General features: G+C 35.9%; 1 protein-coding gene across 9 annotated transcripts in view; it reads right to left on the bottom strand.

Annotated features, from left to right (window-relative positions):
• The window catches only part of IRAG1 (inositol 1,4,5-triphosphate receptor associated 1), a 107,798-nt gene that overhangs the window by 50,768 nt on the left and 33,770 nt on the right, over window positions 1-23,260 (bottom strand). For 3 of the 9 annotated variants that reach the window (XM_083839949.1, XM_083839978.1, XM_083839976.1), the window contains exon 1: window positions 15,297-15,369. The exons of 4 other annotated variants lie outside the window; for them this stretch is intronic. The gene's annotated coding sequence lies outside the window, so the exon portion shown is untranslated. 2 more of the 9 variants (XM_083839979.1, XM_083839977.1) reach the window with 1 other exon arrangement.

Here is a 23,260-nt window from a genome sequence, read left to right as displayed (position 1 = left end):
TGTTATTAAACAAAGTTTTAGGGTTTTAGAATACCTCTGAACAGCATTCCAGCAAAGATGGAAACAAGACACTGCACATTAACTACCTGAGGTACTGGAGGGGAAATAAAAATCTTAAAGAGACTGAGATGAAAGCAAACAGAATAAACAAGAAAGGATGCTCATTCTGTCCAAACACCTCCTTGAGATTGACCTTGAAGTGCTTTAGTATTCTGCCAAAATGAAACATATCTCATTTGAGGACTGATTGCTTTTAATTTTATTATCATCTAAGACTTCGTTTCTAGTTGCTTATTTTAATTTCTTCTGTAGGACAGTTATGATCTTCACGTAAGATGTTATTATTGAATAGATGTAGCTATAAGAATGATATAGACGGGCCTGTACAGGATTCCAGACTTTGCTGTTTCATTAAATTTCTTCACAGAAGACAACAAGCATTTTAACACAGGCCATACGTACTTTCCAAGAGAAGTTTTTGAAAAGATTCTTTACCAGATATCTGAAGGAAAGAAAACTCACAGGACAAGAGAAAAAGACTTCTCAGATTAAGGAAGAAGTTAAGGGGTAGGAGTTACAGGTATGTCTTTCTGCTGCAGAGATGACACTCCTATAGGGATTGTGGTGTTCAACATTGTCATGAAGGATCTGGAAAAGAATGAATGTACAACAACAGCTGATGAAAGGTGAGATGGGATAATCAGATCTAAAGCCAGCCAAGGTGAGTAATAAGATATCGAGTAACTAAAAATTATGAAACGGACACTGCTGAAAAAATGTAAAACAACGAATATGGAAAAAATAAACTTAAAATATACTTAGCTAAATCAGAGCCCATCGTTACGTTTTACCAGTCAGGAAAAAGATCTGAGTCATTTTGGGTACTTCTCTGAAAACAGCATTCAGCATCAGCCAAAAACACAAAAATGTTAAGAATTAGTAGGAAAGAACTGAGAACAAAATAGAATAGGATTGTACTAAGTCCAAATTTTCAACAGTTCTAGTCACATCTCAGAAAGGATGCAAGAAAAATACAAAGGGTACATAGAGAAAAGAACAACAGAAATTGCAAATGGTTTCTATGCAAAAACAGTCTTGAGCTCTTCAACCTGAAAAAGGGATACTCTTGAGTAGAAACAGGTTAGAAATTTAAAAAATAAAAAATAAAAAAATTATTTGCTCACAATTCCTCACAGTACAACAAGAGGATGCCCAAAGCAGATGCCAGGCAAAAGAAGCACTTTCATACAGTGAATAGTTATATAATTGACTTTGTTGCCACAGGAAGTTGTAAAAAGAAGAGCATGTGAGTGAGTTCAAAAAAGGATTAGGTGCATTCAAGGGAGAGGTAATAGCAGTGTTTATACAGCCTCTGGACCCCAAGAGCTCTAACTCTTGTAGATGGGTATTAAAGATGTTTTCAACCTCGATGGATTAGGTGAATGGTTTGTGTGACCTTGATATCCAGTTCTAAACAGTACGTTCCAGAGAACGGTAGAAGTAGGTTCAATTTTTGAAATAAACTGATATTTAGAAAGTCAACAGAGGATAATTATCTTTATATCCATTGTGAGTATTTAGCATTGCTGAAGGAAGGGATATTACAGCAGAGAGAATAACATATGGAAGAAGTGTTTTTCATTCTCCCATTGCATATACATGCTAAGACCACAGCCAGGACTAAAATCCTGCTGCCATAGGATAGTATTCTGCTGAATTCCTAAGTTGCCTTCTTGAAGAAATAAACGCATCTCAGAATAATGTTTGGCATCTTCCTGCTTTTTCACATTTTAGGTTATTGAATATGAAAAAACTTTAAATGTTTTAAAGAGGGCATTTGGGTGGCAGGTCACTGAACATATTTTCAGTTTTATTAAAACAATTAAGGATCATCATACGAGTAGTACTGAACTTTGCAGGAGAAAAGAGAGATCCAGCACTTTTCAAACTTCACACCATCTTACATATACATAAGCATATGCACACACACGATAGATGACATTCCCAATTTTATAGCTGTATAAAGCAAATTCCATTTTACTGTGGTACTATTTAACAGAAAACATAGGTGAGAACCAGTAAAAATCATCTTCCCATCTGTCTCTCCCCAGCAGATCAAGAAACAGACTTGTAGAAAGGTTTTTACACACATACACACACAGAGAATTATTATGCAGTTTTCTTTCTTCCTTCTTATTACCTCAGCCTAACATTTATATATATATATTTACACTTTGCCATTGCCTTAACTATCAGATATATTGCACAGTACTGCCTACACTTCTGCTCCAAATGCCTCACATGTGGCTGAGTCAGAAAAAACATGATTTTGTTTTTGTCAAATCATCTGTACAAACTGAGAGGAATAAACCATTTTGAGACACAGGCTGAAAATAGCTCTTCCCTTTATCTAATATTTGTTTCTAGTTCAGCCAGTGTCAGTCAGGTCTCAGTAGTCAGTGAAATGTTAAAGAAAAAAAAAAAAGTTGCTCTCACATATGATGGATGACCTTCCCTCCTGAGGCATTCAAATTTTGCAAAAAAATAATTAGAATGACTACATGGTATCAGTCACATGATTTCACGACTTCAAAAGCTATTTCACACTAAGTAATATTTTCCTGGCATACTTAGTAAGCTGAACCTATATGAGAAATTACACAATGTGATTGTTTTAACAATGAAAAGATAATACATATCATTATAACTCCTCATGCACTATTGCTATATTCTACTTCATATGCTAACTGTACATAGACTGCTAACAATCCTTGCACAAGATCAAAGCCAAACTGTATTTAATTCTTGTCTGTAAAACTCTGTAAGCACCCTACTTTCTTTTCCACTAATGAAAAGCACAATCAAAGCTTCCACTCAGTACAGAAATGCTCCAAAGAGACAAACCGTATGTTTTGTTTATCTTGAAGCTTCAAAGTTTTCTTTGCACTGGATTGCTGTAACACGAAGATAAATATTGTGCCCTTCACCTTAGGGGTTACATCTTGTCCTCCTGTTGTAAAGGCTGCAGGGCAGATTAAGCAATCAAAGCTCACTAACATCAAATCTTGGTGGTACAGACAATCAAAGGAACATGATAATAGTCAGGACTCTTCTCCTTTTTAAATACCTACTACACTTCATTCATGGTCTCTGAATATCTACTTGACGATTACCTTCACTTCAAGGACAGCTACTCAGAAAGCAGCAAGCATCTGTCTTTTGGAATTGTCTCTCAACATAAACATGTACATTAAGGGGCTTAAAGTTATTTGTCATTCCTAAAAGAAAGTCAAAAACCTTACCCACTGACATCGCAAGAAATTTTCTTGGCTACCCAGAATTTTGCCAGTAAGAAATTTTGGGGAAAAAAGAAAGACAAATGTCAACTCTTGATACTAGACTAGTGAGGAGTTGCAATACCATCTCCTTCTCAGCCTAATAATTTTAAGAGAAACACCGTGTTTTCCTAGAAATTTGTATAATTTTCCAGACTTTTACTGTAAACTTCAGGTCTGTTGTCTAGTATAGCCCTTGTTATCCTGCATTTTATCAAGCTATATGTCAAAATGCATAACGGTAGCTGTATCTGAAACAGCTCACAAAACCAAGTAGTAAAATTTTGTTTTGAGAAAGTAACCAAGCAAAAGTTTGAAATCCTGATGATAAAGATTTTAAAGTTTATCTTGGAAGAGGAGAGGAAGTGTAATAATTGACAAGCATCATTTAGAATGCCACGCCAAATTGATTTGGACGGGAATACGCTCTTCTAGTTCATTACCTCTTCAGTTGAGGCATGTTAGACACAGATTAAATCATACCTCAATAGCTCACAAACTACAAAGTTCTCAGTACTGAGAATCTGTCCCACCTATCTGTAGCAATCCTAACATAATACTGATAAGTGATCTAAGAGTAGGGATATTGATGGTTTTTTGCACACACATTCTCAAAATGGAAACTGCAAACAAATGACTAAGGAAAGAAAATGGCCTTATGTCACTAAATAATTTAAAATTATTTGCCTCCATTATAAAATTTTGCCATATTTCCTCTTTCTGGCTGTCCAGATTTATTGTAAAGGAAATATAAGTAAATATAAGTAAATTCAATCTACCTTGTACAATTGTTTCCATAGTCACTTTTACAGGCATGCTTCTTATTTAAACTACATAATTTCAGTTCTTGTCTTTGGCCCGGAAAGCAATTGTTATGAAATGTTTATCATCTTTATCATGTATGTATTTCAAGTTCAAAGCTTCTGTGATTCAAACACAATGTGTTAGCATCAAGCATTCAGAAGGATATATTTTCTTCCAGTTAAAATTATTGGAATTGAGAACCTTATTAAACAAATATCCACATACATTTGCTACAAAGTAGGAACAAAACATAACTTGATCATTCTATCACTATGATGACTACTTCAAGGAAAAAGGCATTTGTAACTTCTTAAGTCTTAATTCCCTTCATCAGTCTTCTCTTTTATCCAAATCTCCAGTCATCCAGGCTTCAGTCATTAGGAAACCATCTTCCCAACAGTTTTGCCTCACAAATTGAAAGAAATGAGAAAGCTAGAACAAATAGAATTACTGGCTTTTATATAAACGCTTCAGGACAATATGCTTCACTAATCTTTTTTCATATCTTAGCTTTATTTCTTCTTTATAATATGCAACTATGAGCAAGCAATGCTTGCCATGCTAGCTTAAGAAACAAGATACAATGCTTTTATACACTTAAAAATTAGCTTTAATATATCTAAATTTAAATGAAGACCAATTACACTATTTGATCTGTGTAAATAAGATGATGTCAAATTGTGCTGAATGTGTTTCTAAACCATGTAAAGATTTTTTCCAACACAAACATTTTTGTTGTTGTTAATGTTTCTTAGTTAGAACAATGTTTATTTTAATTTCCATGGTGCTTAACGGCAACCCAGCAAATTCATTTACTAAGTGTTCCCTCCAAGTGTTTTGTTTTTAACCCTCTTGCAGAGAAAAGTTGTTGTTTTTTTTTGTTTGATTTTTTTTTTCTCCAGAACAAAGAGGGTAAAGTTAAAGTTACTAACTGAACATGACATTCCTGTGTTTTTGTTAACGGAAATATTTACATTCAAAGCCATACCCAGCTATTCTTTTTTTCTCCAAACTTATTAGCCAGTTAACTCAGAGAAATGATTAAATGCTTTCTGGAAGAAACAGCAACAGCATCTAGAAAAAAAATAAACAGGTGAACTCCATCCATCCCCCCCCCCTCCCCCCCAGAAAAGTCCCATAAAAATCAATTTGCTAACCTTAGTGAATGGTACCACATTTTAGAAATTATTTTTTATCATTCATATGAAAGAAAAACTCTTAAATTCTAAATGCAGGTAAGCTTGCTTTTGAACTACGTTGAAGCAAAAAGCAAATTTCAATCACATAGCTTGTTTTATTTACAACCCTAAGTGAACAACATACTGCAGAACCCTGTGAATGTTCAATTACAGAGTAACCACTTACATAGTAGTAGTGCTTTTAATATTAAAACTGTATTTTCTCCCTAATTTTTGCAGCAAGGTGGAATAACGACAATTTCAGTTAGCTCATTCATCAGGTTCATACTTGGGCTTCACTTGCATTCCTACAACTATGCCAAGACAAAAATCAAGCATCAGTAAGTTCCACATGTTTTCTAGTCAATTTACTATGCAAAGGTACGCAGAAATAATTTAATTGGTTTCTCAGAAGTAACCTTTACTCTGATGGGTTAATAGTCCTTAAGGAGGTCTGTATATTGAAAACCTGTTGAGCATGTTTTACATTTGGTGTAGTACATTACTTAATCTTTGTAATTGAATGAAACATAGAAATGTCACCAATCATTACTTCATACAACAAATGCAACAGAAAATATTAGAACTGTGTGTTTAAGGCAGCTAGGGATGCAATAGGTCAGTTTGGAACTGATCAAGAGATGTGATTCTTCACTGTATATGTCCCTGTACATCATTCACTATATCCTGCAAATGTTTTGGTAATGCCTTTTTTTTTTTTTTTTTTAATTTTTCATTTTATTTTATAAGACCACCTAATTAAGAACCTCAGAACATGCAAAGTACTAGCAACATAACCCTACTGATAAACATTTGGAAAAGCTGAAGAATTAAGATTTATCATTGTGAAGGAGAAATGATCAGTTTACAAATTAGTTGGGTGAAATTGGCCATATCTTACTTGTTCAACTGTACTGATTATTAGACATTGGTATTATGCAATGCAGCTTTAGGATAGGTCCTAATCATTAAAGTGTACTATAATTAAAGTCAAAACATTATCTAGTAGTACCTTTCTGGTCTTGCGCTCTTCTGAAGTAAATCTCACTTTTGTCAGATACTTACTGTACTTTTCAGTTATCAAGAATGCACAGTCCCATAGAGAGTTTTATGAGCTAACTTCCATTCCTGAACATCCAGCAATGAATTCCCACTGAGTTCAGCGCTCCTACGTTTGGTGGTTACAGACAAAAACATAGCTTTTGATTGCTAGTTAAGCAATTCAACAATTTTTTTTTGTTTGTTTTCTAGTTCATTAACTTCGATGTCTAACCTGGACTAAAAAGTATTAACATTGTCACAGACAGTAAGCTACCATCTGTCTCAATAGAAGTATATATACACAGAAACTGTTGTTATGCAGATATTTTCTTGGTGTTCCATATCTTCTAATTTATACTATTTATTTTGATGAGCAATTTAATTAAAATTGATCTATTGAGCAGCACTCACTTTAAAAACTAGTGAATGCTCACATACATGTTAATCAATCAAAAATGGCTGTGAAATATTTTTTAAAGTTAGCAGAATAACAAGTAGCTGACCTATGCATCTCTTATATGCACAAGACTCCAATCAACTTCACTGAATGAGACCCCAAATGAGAAATTAGTACAACTGTTTCAAGTTACAAATAATGCAACCAGAAAGCCAGGTATTACCTATAAGTGGATTTCAAGGTCAGAAACTGTCACGGTCAGCACAGTGCCCTAGAGAAGGTGCACAGGTAAAGAAAGGACAGTGAAAATTCAACAGGGTAACTGTTGGAATGCTGTAGGCCAAAGCTTCCTGTTTTAAGCAGAAAAAGAAACAAATTTAACATTATCTAGACAAAAAGGTTTTGTTTGTTTCTTAGCAATACAAATAACTCCTCACAAACAGATAAAGCAAAGGAAGAAAACAGGATGCTAACACAGGTTAATTTCTTTGAAATAATCATGGAATAACTTATCAGTTACTAACAGAAAGTATCTCAACTGTTTACTTAAGAACAAATGAGAACTTGTTCTGACATTTTTACATGAGTTTATTTCAACAGAAGGGGCCTTCAGCTCGTAAAGTGAGCTGAAGAAAGCCAGAGGGGGGAGATGATTTTTTCTTTCTTTATTTTTGAACAGGATCAACATCTCCCTTCAGTTTTGTAAGCATCTGTTTGATGCCAAGATTTTCCCAATGTAACTTTAAACCCATGAAAGCAGAAGCAAAGAGAATGAAGTACATGTGATCTGACCTATTAAACAATATTTGCATACTGAGCAATCCTCAGATTATAAAGGAAAATAGGCTGCATATTATAAAGGAAAAGCTAAAGCTATGACGGGATAGCAATCAAAAGTTATGTTTGTCTGTAACCATCAAACATAGGAGAACTGAACTCAGTGGGAATTTATCATTGGAGGTTCAGGAATGGAAGTTAGCTCGTAAAAGGATACCTAAGGGAGCAGGTGTGAGTGAGCAGTGTCTGTGACGTGGAACTCAGAATCTCCTCAGCCTTGGAGTTTGCACACTGACCTTCAATATGCATGAACATTTAGGGGCATAATTAGTGGAGAAACCACTTCAGATGCATGGAAATTTTCAGGGAACAGATTCTTGACCACCAGCTGCCCTCTTCAAATAGCCAGAAAGAGGATCAGGGCTGCTCTCTCTGGATAATACTTTATTGTCCCTGGCTGAGCTTCAAAACATCTGTTACATAAGGAAAGACTGATTAAAACAGGGGCCTCTTCCCGGACAACTGACATTTATTTGCCATGGGAAGAACCTGTCCATTAACAACATTCCCATGAGTCTGACTGAAGAACAGACCAAGTAGAGTCTACAGCCTGTTCCCAATGACTACAGAAACCTAAGCTCTTTCCCCTTTAGGTACTGCAGCCTTGATGGAAAAATCTGCAAAACAGAAAATGGTCTGCTCCACAGTCTAACAGTGCTCTGCACTGCTTTGGAAAGAAGACAGACAAAGACTGCCACCAACTATTAGAACTCAGTATGAAATCACAGAAGAGTTATCAGTGTGTAGCTTTCATGATCTGTGTTTCATAAAAGTTTGTGAAAGTCTTCCAAACTGAAGTTATCAGTGCACAAACAGACTGTTTGTAACCTCTCTCTCTCCACATTAGGAAAATAGGAAAAGAGCTTTTTCTCAAGTAGCTGAACTAAGATACACAAAGAACAAAATCATTAAAATAACAAAACCTGTATCTTCTCTCACCCACCAAAACAATTCCACTTGTCTCCTAGTCTCCTGCCAGTCTGAAGGGGCAAAAGACAGCACTTGCTGTGCCTTGTTTTGAGCTTCACACATGCCAGGTTTGCAAACAGCCAGTCAAACAGAATCAGTGATCATTTCAGCTCACAGTGCAGCCTTTTGCCTTCAGCAGCACGAAGCTGGGTTTCTCCTCTTGCCACACCAGCTCTTTTCACTAAATCTATCGGAACTTAATACTTTTGAGATCCTCTCTGGCCAAACTCAACATATTAGATGAGTTCAAAGGCTAGTGGGAGGGAAAGGAGGGAGGGCAGGGAAGAAGGGGGAAGGATAGCTGGCTGACAACCAGAAAAATAGCACAATCTTTATTCCACGGAAAACAAAGCCAAAAATAGATTTGGGAAAGAATACATGCATAGCTAACAATTAAAGAAGGCTAGTGGCCAATACCTAACAAGAAATGCATCCCTAGCCCATAGGCACAAGGTTTTTTTACTTTTATTTTTTTCTTGGAAAGAAGCTTGTGTAGCCAGACTGTTGTATGTTCAAGCCCATCTATTCCTGCAGTAACTGAAGCTGGTGAGCAGTTTCAACCAAGGCTGACCCAGGGAATGGCAGGTATCATGATGCTTGTTTTTCCACATTTTCAGCAACTTATGTTGCACCAAAATGGGAAATTGCTCAAAATATTGAGCTCTGTCACACAAGCAATGAAGAGGCAATTGAATCGAGTAGGGTTACAACTGTCCCTTTTGACACAGCCACATTGGGATTTGTACACTTAGGCCACATTTTGTGCACATGACAGCACAAGGCACCTGGAACTACATGGCAACTTTCTCCTCTAATATGAGGATCTTTGTCATCCTCTCAGTCCAACAATCTCCCTGTCCCAGAAAGGGCTGGTAATGAACTGTGGCAATTCGTACATCATTTTTGAGATCTTTATTGCTATAGCAACTGAGTGTAGGCATTTAAACATAGCAACAGACTTTTTATAGCACTTTCTTGGATGTCAAAGCGGCACGTTGTTTTATTTTCTGAGCAGATGCTCAGAAGATAAGTATACAAGATGATTGTACAGTATCCACTTCAAGAAAGGGGGAAAAACCTAACTTCATGCATTACTTTAACCTCCAAATCAGAGAGATAAGCATAAGGCACATTGTGAGTTCAATAGATTTTGTCCTGAGAAAGCATATTACTGTAACTATCATCTAAAATCAAGGTTAGATGAAAATCTTATGTCAATTTGTGCCCCCCCTTTTTTTTTTTTTTATAAAGATGAAAAAGAAACTTCCCAGATCCTACTCTGAAGGGAAGAACATTTCTTAAAGTCTGATCTTTACCTGCTAAGTAACAGGAAAAAAAAAAAAAAAAAAAAAACAGAAGTCTTCATATTAGGTGGCAGCAGATTCTGAGGAGGGATCAAAATGCACTGAGACAGACTTTTAGTTCATGTACACAGGCAAAGCTCTGAACATTCCAAATGCAGAAAGAGTGATTTTCAAAAACTGAGTCTGATCTGCCATGTGGTTTAAGAAGTACTATTCATCATTCCCGTAATAAAGCCTACTTTTCTCTGGTATAGTGCTGGGGAGGGGAGAGGGCTTCATCACTTCAGCATTTTTACAAGTGATTAGTGAAAAAGGACACTTGTGTTAATTGAATGTAATTTCCAAACACCTTCCTAGACATCGAAATACCAAGCCGCAACTGTACAGATATCCTGAAGAATCTTTAGTTATTATTCACCTTTCTGTTATGGTTATATGTCAACTTTGTATAGAGTGGGATGGTTGATGTTTGCCATTTTACCAACAAAAACATTTTAAATCTGTTAAACAGGAAATGTCAAAGAAAAAAAACAACAGGAAATGTGAAAAGCTTCTTAGAAGGGTACAAAGTTGTTCATACTCCAGTGAGTCTATTCCTTTAGCACACAATATATGCGTTTTGGAACAGATAGTTTAATACTGTGTTTTATGCAAGAGAGACTTCCATCAGGCCCCAGAAGCTCAGCACGTAGATAAAATTGAGTTTTACATGCTGAGACTTGAGAATGTATCCCACAAATTCTTCCTCTGACCTACAAATATTTTTTTCAATTAATTCAGTGAGTAAACAGAGCAGTTTTCAAGTCTTCTAAGCTTGCTTTAAAGTATCTAAAATACTTGGGAATTTTGATATATTTACTTGTTTTTCTACAGTCTGCTCCACTAACTACTGTACTTACTAAAACAGCTTTTTGAGCAATCCTGATAATTATACCTGTCAAAGAACAGGAACAATAAATTTAACTGCAACAACCCTTGGGGAAGTTAAGATGATAGGCACAACTATACTTGCATAGGGCAATAAAAATATTTAGATTTGCTCACAAGATTTGCCAGTCTGAGATGCTGTACAGGGCATTGACTTTGCACCTCCTCCTGGGGCAAGCTCCACCCTCCACTGCAACTAGGCCTCTAATTATATTGAGCCATTTTCATGAGCCCAGAGGTCACCCACATTCATTCACTATGTAGAAAGAAAAATACAGGAAATTCAGTGATTGTAATTGGGAAGCATGTGTGTATTTTTATACATTGTTAAAATATTTCCCTTCCTCTCCACAAGCTGTCCTTTGCCTTACAGTTACACTTCTTTTTTTGATTTGTGTTCAGCAGCTAGGCCACAGTTCAGCACAACTTTGGAAGTTTTAACAGGAATTTTTAATCTATGTATCTTACTTAATATCTTACTATATGTGCACATGCACACACACACACCTTTCTGAAAAAGCCTTTTTCAGAGAAGTTTCAGAGGAACCAGAAGAACATTTGAAAAATTAAATCTTGGGGTTTTCTTTTCCAAAGCTTCAGAAACAACTGTCATTCTACAAATCCTGTCCCTCATTGGTGCATCCCTCAGAGTCCAAAATAACATGGGTGAAAATAGACACACTGCTCCTACCCAAATTTCTCTTGATTTCTAACTTATTTCCCACTAATTAACACATCTTTTACATTTGTGGTGTTCACCAAGAGCCTGACACCACTCAGCCACTGGAAACTTAACTGATTTTAAAAGCAAAGATTCAGAGCCATATTCCCTATGTACAGCTTCAGCATTATCAAACACTTTGCATAATTAAACAAACATTAAAAATTTTACTCTGAAGGGAAGGCCCTAGCCCAAAGCAATTGCCATACATCACCCACCACCACAGAGTTTGCACCATAAATCCATTTCCAGGATGCAAAGCCTTACAACTTGTAATGGAATCTGTGCAACTCTTACATAAATCACTTTCACCCCCACTATTTGTTATATTAACTTTCCAGTTGCTTTGCTGTCTGCAGAAATTGCAAGAACTAGCCCAGCAGACCCCAGTATATAGTGGCTCTGGACGATCATCATGACAAATATATTTGCATACAAATCAGGGGAGAACACAGTGATTCTAAAGTATTAATTTGTGTAAAGATAGGACACAACCAAATATGCTTCAACAGTAGCTAAGGAAAGAAAATTTCATATTGATAGGTAACATATGTCAAGTGCATATGTAAAGTTTGCATGTTTCCCTCCCTTCCTCTTTTTCATTTTCTCCACCTCAAACAATCTGTGTTAGAATAAAAAAAATATATATATGTACATATATATATTTTTATACAAGCCTTACTTGTCCAAGCCCGTAAGTGATCATACCTACACTATTGCAGGTCCCTGTTGACTTGTGATAGCTAATGACTTCGTTTTTTTTATATTTAAAGGCTTGTAAAAGTTATAGCAGATAGTAAGGCATTCTTGACTTCAGCTATTATTTTTTTGTTTTGTTTTTTAAATTTTTCACATACTTATCATATTTGGTATTACCTATTTAAAATGAATTTCTGAAATGATTTCCAGATCATAAAATTAATAAAAACACACTGAAAAATGATAAAGCCTGTCACATCCACCTACTGAGAAGGACTAAACCTAGGGATGCTGTTACAGCCTAAGATCTCCAACAAAACCTAAGGCTACTAGCCCACTTGCTCTAAATATAAAATCCCTCTCTTGTTTTCAGAATTCTTGGGCTCTACTTTCCAAGAAGAGACTCGGTTATTATTTCAAAGTCATTTCACAATAGTCGCAGTTTTAGTTCTCCTTCACAAACCACTACACGTGCCCATAAGCAATAATTCATGTCTTGAGTCACTCGTGTAAAAGCTTACAAAGATCCATCACCCACTCTTACATTTCCTTTCTGACAGCTAAACTGAGATCCAAAACATCTATTTGACACACTTTTCAAAGGAAGTACAAGAGCAGAACACATCACCCAATTTCTTCTGTTTAGTTTACAGGAAGACTGAAAGTCAGGCTGGGAGAAAGATCTTTCTCTGCTCACTTGTGTCCCAGATTTTTAAAATGGCCCACAAAAAAAAAAAAATATAAAAATGGCAAGTATTTTCTTAACCATTCCACTCACAAGCCACTTGATGCTTTCTTTGCCTGGACTTGTACAATTCCCTAGGAACAGTGACTACATGAGGCAGGAGAACTCCATGATGTATAAGGAACATACAAGCATGACTCCTGACATGAAAAGCTTTCACAGCTGTCTCTTTTCAGTGTCAATTCCTTATATCTCACCTGCAATACTCTACCTTATCCAGCATTTGGAAAAATGATTTGTCACCAAACTAACACTAAAAGCTGTCATGGAGCAGATTGGAACTATCTTTACCATCAGCTTCTTCCATCCTCCTTTTGATTAATTTTTTTTTTCTACTTTTGTCCTAGATACATAGGACTATAGTTAGGGAAGTATGGAAGTTTTTTGTCCACAACAAGCTTAAGCTTGCAGCTTAATCCAGAGGGCTGCAAAGCAAATGGCTTTAAATTAAGTACACTGATAACCCTAGGTCCCTTAGCAGCACACTGATGTGAACACAATTTTCACTATGCACAAATGAGCAACCTGTACTTCTTGTATCAAATTACACATCGTCATCATGACATCTCTACAGAAGATAGACTTGGGCACTATGTAATACATTTTAAATTAACAAAAAAGCATTGCACATACTGAGAAGAACAACAGTTGCTGAAATACTATGAAATACCATGTTTTAGAAATATACAGTTCATGATTGGACGAGTTACATGCATTACTTATTCTAGTCCATATACAAAGTTGAAAATGACTATTTATTAAGACTTAAATGCCTTCTAAATACCACTGAAACTGGAGTATACTCACACAAGTTAAAAGGGTGTATAAAATATCACCAGTTAAGTAATACATGCAAGACCAGCAAATCAGGATAAAGGCATTAGTAGGCTTGAAAACTACAGGAATATTAAAAAAATTAGGAATCCCAGTATTCAGCATTTAATATATCAGACTTTCTTAATTTCCACTGTTAATTCTAATTGCCTAACAGATTTCTATGGGATTTGTCATTAGATTATAGAGCTCCAAGCTTTGTATAATTGTTGATTTAGGGTATAATTGTGATATAAAACATGAAGATTAGCCAGGAGATCAAAAGTAGTACATTGTTTACCACTAATGAGAGTCCAGAGAAAAACTAATTATGAGCTTTGCAACATTGTAGACAAGATGCATTCATCACATTCTCTTGAAGGTGGATTAAGTGAACTTTCCTTAGAGACAACCGTTTGCCATATCAAGTGTAAATGCAGTAGCAGTTAGTACTTTCAGAAAACACTCTCTCTGCTCAGAACTCCTAATTATCCCAATTTCTGCATTGCGTAAACTAATTTTACTGCTTAATCACTCCACAAGGAGTAAAATTTTCTGATGATTGCAGAGGATTTTTCACCAGATGGGACCGTGCCATATGTGATTTGAAAATCAACTCACTAACATGAGTTGTTGCTAATATGTTGGTAACAGAAACCTGTCTTCAATTTCAGCTAGCATTTCCTTGTAATGTCCTCATTCTTACATATTGTTTACATACTGCTGTCTGAAAAATGCCACATCCTAACATACATATTAGATGAAAAACAAAAGTTAGAATTTGCCAAGAAAACACAAAACGCTTCTCTGCAGAATAGCTACCAAACAGCACAGACAAAGCCGAAGACTGAAATACTGGAAATTGTAAACATCATGATTTTTCATATTAAAGTAAGCATACTTTAATATTAAAAGGTTGGTGATTTTTTGTTGTTGTTGTTGTTCTTCCACCCTCTCCCCCTCATACAGCATTCTAATTAGACAACTTCACGGTATTAATTTACCTCTAATAGGATTAAAACCAAATATATACTGTATAAAGGAATGGCTCAGGAAACGTCTTTTTAAAAGACAGGTTCCAGACACGAGTAGGTAATCCATCAAAATGAACAACTTCGGCACTGTTAAAAGCAAGCATGTGGGAAGAAAAGCCATGCAATTAAAGAAAAAAGAAATCTGTTCAGTGTCTGTTTCCCTGTAATATGTACTCCTGCTAGCTAATACTCTCCAACGATTAGCCCCATACAGATAACAGTATCTGTCTACCAGGTTGCCTTGAATTACTGCCTACGTACCTTGATTAATCAAACCTAGGTATAATTAACACAGCTTTTTCTTTTTCATTCATGTGTATTCCCAAACAGTACATAAAAAGAACTACATTTTGTTAATCTCACCCACTTCTTAAGCAGCTAAAACTTGAAAAAGGGGTAGAATTTGACATGGGGATGGAGACTGGGGTGGGGGTTGGGGGAAGAAGATAGGTAAAATGAACTACTTGATATCATAACAACAAGGTACTGTACCTTTAAGGAAGAAATATGGTTCTGTTCTGTTCACGGCTGAAAGAGAGCTTATTCTCGGTTATAGAGATTACTTACCTAAAACTTCAGTTATTCCTCTTTTTCCCCTCAGGCCAGCCTCTCTTTCACTCTTGGGAGCTTTTACCATTTAAGGTCAATGTTACATCTGGCTCTAGTAAGTAAAGCTGAAGCAATTTTTAACTCAGAGATCCAACAGGCTGTCTAACATTAGAATGAGAGCTTAAATTTAAAGTAACTCTTCAGAAAGCCTTCTTTCTTGCCTGGGGGACTTACAGAATAAAAGGCTTTCCTATTCTGGCATAAGTACTCCAAGTACAATGTGATGTAGACATCCCATTAGCATTCTTCAAGTTGACTGCATATAAGGCTCTACTCACTCATTTCTGAAGAAAGCGGGCAAGTAGGAAGAACAGATTGAATACAATTTACATCACAGTATGTCAATCCTCAGATTTTTGAGGGAATTTTTTTTCCCTGAAACTGTTACTACTGTTTTTCAGTTTTTTCCCCCCTTTGGTCAGAAAGGGTCTAAATTAGAGAGCAAATACAAGGCATGTGAACTTTTAAAGAACGTTGGCTTCAGTCCAGTCATGGGCTCCGCTCTGCACTCACAGAAAATGAATAATTCCCACTGAAGTTCACAGAAGTTGTTTGTTTGCATCCCATGAGAGAATCTAGAGAATCTAGCTGCAAATGGGGCACAAAGAGGGGAACAAAAGTGTTTACTACAGTATATTCAGGTACCTGCAGGAAAATGACATGCAAGTTGACATAGATCTTACTGCAGCCCTGGAGCTTTTTTTTTTTCTTCCAAATTATTTGGTTTTAAGTTCTTAAATCTAAGCAAGCCAAATCCTGTCCAAAAGAACTTCTGCAGTTCAAGTAGGGACACAAGAGCTGTTAGTGGGAAATGTCACAAAATTGCACGTGAATACATATGAAGTGAGCAGATAGCGAGTTACAGAAGAGACATATTAGGCTGCTTTAGAGCAAATGATGCTACTAAGTTATTAGCCATTATCAAAAAGAAGTTATCAAAACCATTAAGGCAGAAATAGATCAGACAGAAGAAAGTATGGATTTTATGATATGACTTAAAGCATGCTCCATATAGGAATGATGGATGGAAACATGAGAATACTTGTATAAGAAAGGGGTGAAAATGAACCAAATGAACCGACTGCAGTATATTGCAGTCCCTTTAAGAAGAAAATAAAAGGCTGGGAACCTCATTTGTGTTATATCAGGATTGAGCTTGCATTAGTAGGTCTAATATTCTACACTTAAGACATTCTTAGTTCCTAAAAATCAACACTGGAAAAGAGTTCTGAGAAACTTGTAACAGTGTCATTTAAACCTGAATCAAGATGATGAGAGTACACACACATTTCAAAAATGAGGTTTTGATGTCCTTTGTACCACTTACTGGCCCACCAATAGACATTTTAACACATCACTCATTTTCTTGGATCACTGTTTTAATACCCACAAACTTGAGTTTCCAAATATTCTCTTGCCCAGTACAGTTAGCCTGCTACCTAACTCTTTGAAACAACACACATCATTTGCAACTATAGAAGTCTCTTGCTAGCACCTGTAATTCATAATTTTTCAGTTTAATTTTCTCAGTTTCTAGGTCGCAAGTGTCAAGTGTTCCATTTGCCTGCACAGAAGTTGTATATTTCTTCAGTCTGCATGCATCCCTTTCATACCAAGAATTGCTTTGAACCCAGCTCGGGCAAGAACAAGTTGCTTACTGCCTGTCCATACTACTCTCCCCTAGGAAAGGAAACTGGTTAAATCGCTTGCTCATTTGTCTAGCATCCTATAATACCATTGGCCAAATTTAAGCAAGTTTTTTTGATAAAGGGAGGTGTCAATATTTTCAGATTCCTAGAATAATCATTAAGTAAGCAGCTTATACAGAAAGTTTAAACTAATGCCCTTGTTATGGGAGAAACCTAGAGCAAATGAGTCTCAGTTCCTTTGTTTGGCCCATCTACTTGCACCACACAAACATGACCTCTGCTGTTCAGACAGTATATGAGGGACACAGAAGGACCCCAGAAGTATAGGCAAAAGGAAAATGATGCTTCCAATCTTCAGCTCCTGAAACAGCTTATATATTCTTGTATCTAACAGCATGCTCATTTTGCAAGTGTTTTGCCCAGTTAAACACATCTGAAAGCTCTATGGCCAAAAGCAAGTGAAACTTTCTAGCTAATATCCAAGTTTTTGAATGAGGGAATCTTAGCAGCTAAAATCTCAATTACTTTAACTAGATAAAGATGTATAAAGAACATAAAACAATACATCCCATATAATTTTATATATATATATATATATATATATAAATTATTTTTATATAAAACCTGGTGATATCACCTTCTTGTAAAACATTGATATAAATGGCTGGCCACATACAATAGTGGCAAACTGTTTCGCCTTCACACATACCTTTGTCACAGAACTCACATGTTTATGTTGCTATTATTATGGTAACTTATCCCCCAGGAACAGCATCAAATTTTCTTTTATAAGTATTCTGAACTACTTCAGAGTCACACGATGTAGCTATCTGGAGAATAAATAAGGCTTGGCAACAGAATACATGTGCCTCCACCAGTTAACTTCCCATTTCCTTGATTTCCACATCAAGAAGCAATGGAGTATGTTTCAATACAAAGGTTCATGAGCTGGGCTTCCTAGATTTAAGACTTTTTACTTGTGCCTTTGAAGAGATGACCACAAGTACGAACACCACAGTCATGTTGAAATAATTCAGAGAGGATCTTTCTTTCTGGGGCACAGCCATTTTTTAAGTGCAAGCTATTTTGTTTGGGCAACAGCAGATAAGTAATCTTGCTAAACTATTTTTCTCTAGTTTTGGCTTTAGTTGGGCAGTCAGTACATGAAAATTAACTCAAAAGCTTGTGTTTTCATTTGAACTTTTGATGGGTTCAGAACAAAACTGGAAATTCTTCTCTATCATATGTATAGAGAAATGCCTAGAAGATAGCTATATAAAAGTTCCCACACTATCTTGAAGAGCTGACACTTCAGGACTCTAAAACAGATTACATTAAAATACTGCTTATTATCTTTTCTGCCCATACATAATCTTCATCCATGTGACAAAAAAAGATCCATGTTATATCTGACAATACAAGTGGCAAGATATGGCAGTACACTGTTTGTTTTTTGATTAAAATATAAAAATTGTTAATCAGACAAGCTAAAAATTTGCAGTAGAAGTGATATTTGCACTTACAAATAGAGTAGGTAAGGTCTGGTAAGGCCTTACCAGGTCTGGTAAGTAAATATATTAGAAAAAAAATATACAGGGCAACTTTCCACATCTGGAACTCAACTCTTTTTCTGAATACTAAATCCCAACTGGAATCTAGAATAATTGAACTAAAACGTATGCTGGATCCCCAGGATTGTATTAGTCAATACTCACTGTCAGTCAGCTGAGTAAATATACTAGATTATTTGTGCAAAATATAACAAAACTTTACGGTCCTTTAAACAATGTTTGTGCAGCAACTTATCTAGATGTCTTCTTTTTTTCGCTTCCCACTTTCCATATCAGAAATGCTTTACATGAATTAGAAATATAGGGTTAAAAAAATATGCAATGTCAGAAGAAAACAACAAAAAGGAACACAGTAAGGAGACATATGCTGTAGCCCTGTCATTTTACAGAAAACATTTATACTGATACCAATGTAAATTGGTAGTTTGCTTTGAGGTCATATAGATAGTTCTATGAACTAGTCCCTGTTATGTGGAAAGATGTTTCAGAAAGAAGTGCTCAAGCACTTCCAAAATCCTACCAATTACGCCATAAAGAGTCTTTATTTATAAAACTAACCTTTTTTCCTCAGTCTCAAAATAGTCAGCTAATCATCTCTACATGAGACAGAGTCCAAGAAACAAAATGTCAATCTGTTTACTGGCATCCCTTGCTAGATAATCAATAAAATGATCCAAACTGTCAAACACAGTTTAATTAGCCAAGTCTTTCTGGACAAAAGTTACACAAAGTACTTACAGAAACCACTGGATATTTGTTTACCATATTCAAGTATTTTTCCCCCTTTTTTCTTTTTAAAAGTCGTAAAAGTGAAGTTCCTATAATAGCAGGAGTCCAAGAGGGGGGACAAAAAAAAGATGAATCAGGATAACGTTTTACAATGACTTTTCTGGAGATTGCTACAGAAAAGCTGAAGAGGTTAATCTTCACTCCAAGCTGAATATTAAGCTTCATCTTACCTTGCCTGCAAGGAGTTTGGCAGAAGGGAAATATTAGAAGGGAGAAAATTCCACAGGAAGACAGGCTTCTCTTTCCACACAGATGTGTGTACACACAATAGCATACTGCTGACCTCTAAAGAACACATGAACGGGATTAATACTAGACACCAATCTAGGCCAAAATAGTAGAGTTATACTACAGTATGAATACTGAATTCAGGAAGAGGTTTGGACTTCATATCATATTTTAATCCAAGTAAAAGGAAATTAAAATTTTGCAAGAAGATCCTTTAATCCATAGAAAGAAAACCATGACTTTGTTTTTGCTTAGGAAAAGAATGCAAGACAGACATACTTAGACTTTGAACTGACATTCCTGAGTTAAATTAATCCTAAATAATAATTCTTAATCACACGTGAAACTTAATATCAGCATATATCCTACACATATTGATCCAGCATGTTTACCAATGCAATTAACGGCCCCAGGATTTAAGACAACTTGAAAAGTACATTTACCACATAGTGAAAAAATAAACATGATTATGAAGTAGTATTGGAAGCTTTTATCAGGAACACAGTACATTCCTATAGCAGAAAGTAAAACAACTAAAACCCTGCCAGAGGAGGGTTTCTCTTACCAGAGACCAATTTTGGTTAGTACTTGTTACCAACAGAGGAATTTTACTGTTCATCATTTATTCTAGAATTTTCAAGCAGCCCATAAAGAAAAATGAGGATAGAAAACTTATTCCAGCTCTCCAGGTAGAATTCTGGAGAAAAGTCTTGTTAACTCACTTTTTTTTTGTTGACTGTATGGACTGCTGCTACCAGGCTGTTGCATGGCTCATTGGATGTTTCATGCTTTTGTACTCTTCCTTAAGAGAGAAATCTAATGTAATGCAATTCAACACACGAGAGTAAGAACAACAACAACAAAAAAAAACACACAACACAGAAAAACAAAAGAAAAAAGAAAACAATAAAAAAAGCATCAGTAGTAATGTTTGTCACTTTCCATTGACAGACCAGTTTTGCAGTTTGAGTTACTTAAATTTTGAGAAAATTGTAATCACTTGAGTTAAAATGATCTGCCTGAAAACACTGTTTTTAGGTAAGCATGGTTCTTGTATCCAAAAATAAAGGTAACATTTTATGCACTGAAAATATATATAAAACATTTTGGAAAAAAAATTCAGCAGTTCTTGATGTTTGACAGGGAAAGGATTCAACCTATGGATGCAACCATGACTTTTGCTTGTTCCCTTAGCGTTATCCAATTTTCATTTATTTTACTCTCAAATAACAGATTTATACTAAGCATATGCTAATAATTCAGCAGTTAAGTTTTTCAGAATGGAACATTGATTATGCATATTCAGTATCAACATATACCATTAACTTCAATGCGACTTGTCTCATTCAGCATCTAGCAACTGTGCACAAACTTTTTTGACTGAGCGAACTGTACAGCTTCTTTTAGAGCCATTATTTTATCCTATGATTCTTTCTGTCACTTGAGAAGATCTAAAGCATCTGAAACAAAGCCAGTCATTCCTGGTTCACTGGCCTCTTATTTATATTGTATATGTATATAGCTAAACATCTGCCTGCCTCCCAGAGAGCAGCATAATAAGGAGAAAGCTGGGATTAACGGAGTAATTTATTTTACTTTTTCCTAGCTTTGCACAATAGTAGCTGTTGAGCACAGGAGTGGTGCTTTATTCCTTGCCAATATTTAAAGGGTTGCACTTCCAGTGAGAAGTTTTGCCAGATCACCCTTAAAGCACCTTGCATTCTGTCATGCCTCCAGAACAGCCTACATCACTGTTTCATGATTAGCTGCAAAGACATACTAGTACCAATACAAGACTAGAATTTCTTCTGTCTGCCTGCTCCTTTCCACCTCCCTTTTCATCCTTCCTCCCTGTGATCTAGCCCACATCTTTATCACCTCCTATCTCCTAAAACCTAGTAATTCCTCTCTACATTTCTTTCTGTAGACAAGTCTGAGAGGAATTTCCTGATCGGTGTTTCTTATTAGACAACCAGATGACCCATTTTTCTGTACGTTCCCTTCCTAGGCATCTCTTTGAAGTGAATGTGAAAAAAAATTCATGTTTTTTATTCAGAAACACCAGCAAGACCAATTTTTCTTTTTAGTTATTAGCCAGATTTTCTATTTTTCTAAAACATACAAACATTTTTGATAATCCTGTATAGCATAAGCCTTTAACAGCAGTTCTGTGTGCAGAAAATCAATAAATCTGATGAGCAGATACCCAAAAGCTATACTTTAAAATCTTTATCATCTTACAATACACACTGAACTTTCACAAAACAAGATACTGACATTCTTTTAGTTAGAAACGCATAACCAGTTACATCGTGCCATGCTGCAATAAGGTAATGAAACCTTCAGTGTTGCACTTTAAGCACCAAAAAAAACTTTTCATCGTTTTATATTTTGAGATAGCATTTGCTTTATTTATAACAGTCTCCACCCACAACTGTCTCAGACCTTCCTTTCAAGTAGTATCCCATAACAGAAAAAAAAATCCAAAACAAAACTAAAACACCACCAACACTATTTGCAGTTAACCACTTGGAAAAAGAGAAAATATAAATAGCAGCGTATACGTAAGAAGCCAGTAACTTTGAAGAGCTATGATGATGCTGGAACTGAGAGTTTAACTGAATGTTAAATGTATTAATTAGTCTTCAGTCCAGCCACTTTATATTCTTAGACCATCATTGCATTAAGAAAAATTTACTTGTCATATATACATATATACACACACACTTAACTGTGCCAAGAAGTATATTCACATACATCAATTAAAGACTTGTATCTGGGGTTCTGTATTCTGTATTGTATCTGGGATTCTGTTAGCACCACACTGCTACACACATTTTAAAGCAAAAGGTACCAACGTTACTAGGCATAGCAGTACCCCGACAGTTCCTAGATTTTTGAGCTCATATCACCTTCTCCCTCCAATGAAGTTGAAGCAGAGCAGAAACAGGTTCACTATTTTGATGATGCAGAAGCAACAAAACAGGACAGGTGAAAAGTCAGTCCATTTTCTACCTGCCACCCCACATATGTTGTGAAGAATATCTGGCTTTTACTAGATGATTGATAACAACTGGCAGCAACTTGGTATCTAAAGTTCTCCTCTTCCACTCTGAAGAGTTTTAAATACAAGCACGTGCTCAAATCCCCCAAACAGTCCTCTATACTCTAAGAAAGGCAAACGCGGCATGGACAAAAACATACTCCAGTCTGCCGCACGCTGATGTGGATGATGATAGCACCAACTTGGACAGAATGCTTTCCCTAGAACAAGCTGCATAGTTTTTACCAAGGGACAAAAGCAATCTGTTCATTATTGCTTCATCATTATCCTCTCTTGACTGACAGAAATAGTTGTATTTGCAGAGGATTTCTTCAGTTAGGCTAAAATGATTATCAGCATTCCTTTTCCGTGGAAATGCTCCCACCATTTCTCTTGAGTTAGTCACATGGCTTTGCAAAGTGTTTTAGGTCCTATTTTCAAAAAACTAAAAACAGAAGAAAACAAACAAACAAAAACAAGTCACATACTTATCCTGGGTGCCTGCATTATTCTCAAAACCAGCTTTTCAGTCTAAGTTTATGAATCCCCCTCCTCCCTGGCTGAGAG

The sequence above is a fragment of the Anser anser genome (genome assembly GCF_964211835.1).
Source record: "Anser anser genome assembly, chromosome: 5".
NCBI lineage: Eukaryota > Metazoa > Chordata > Aves > Anseriformes > Anatidae > Anser > Anser anser.
This window is presented reverse-complemented; position numbering and strand designations above follow the sequence as displayed.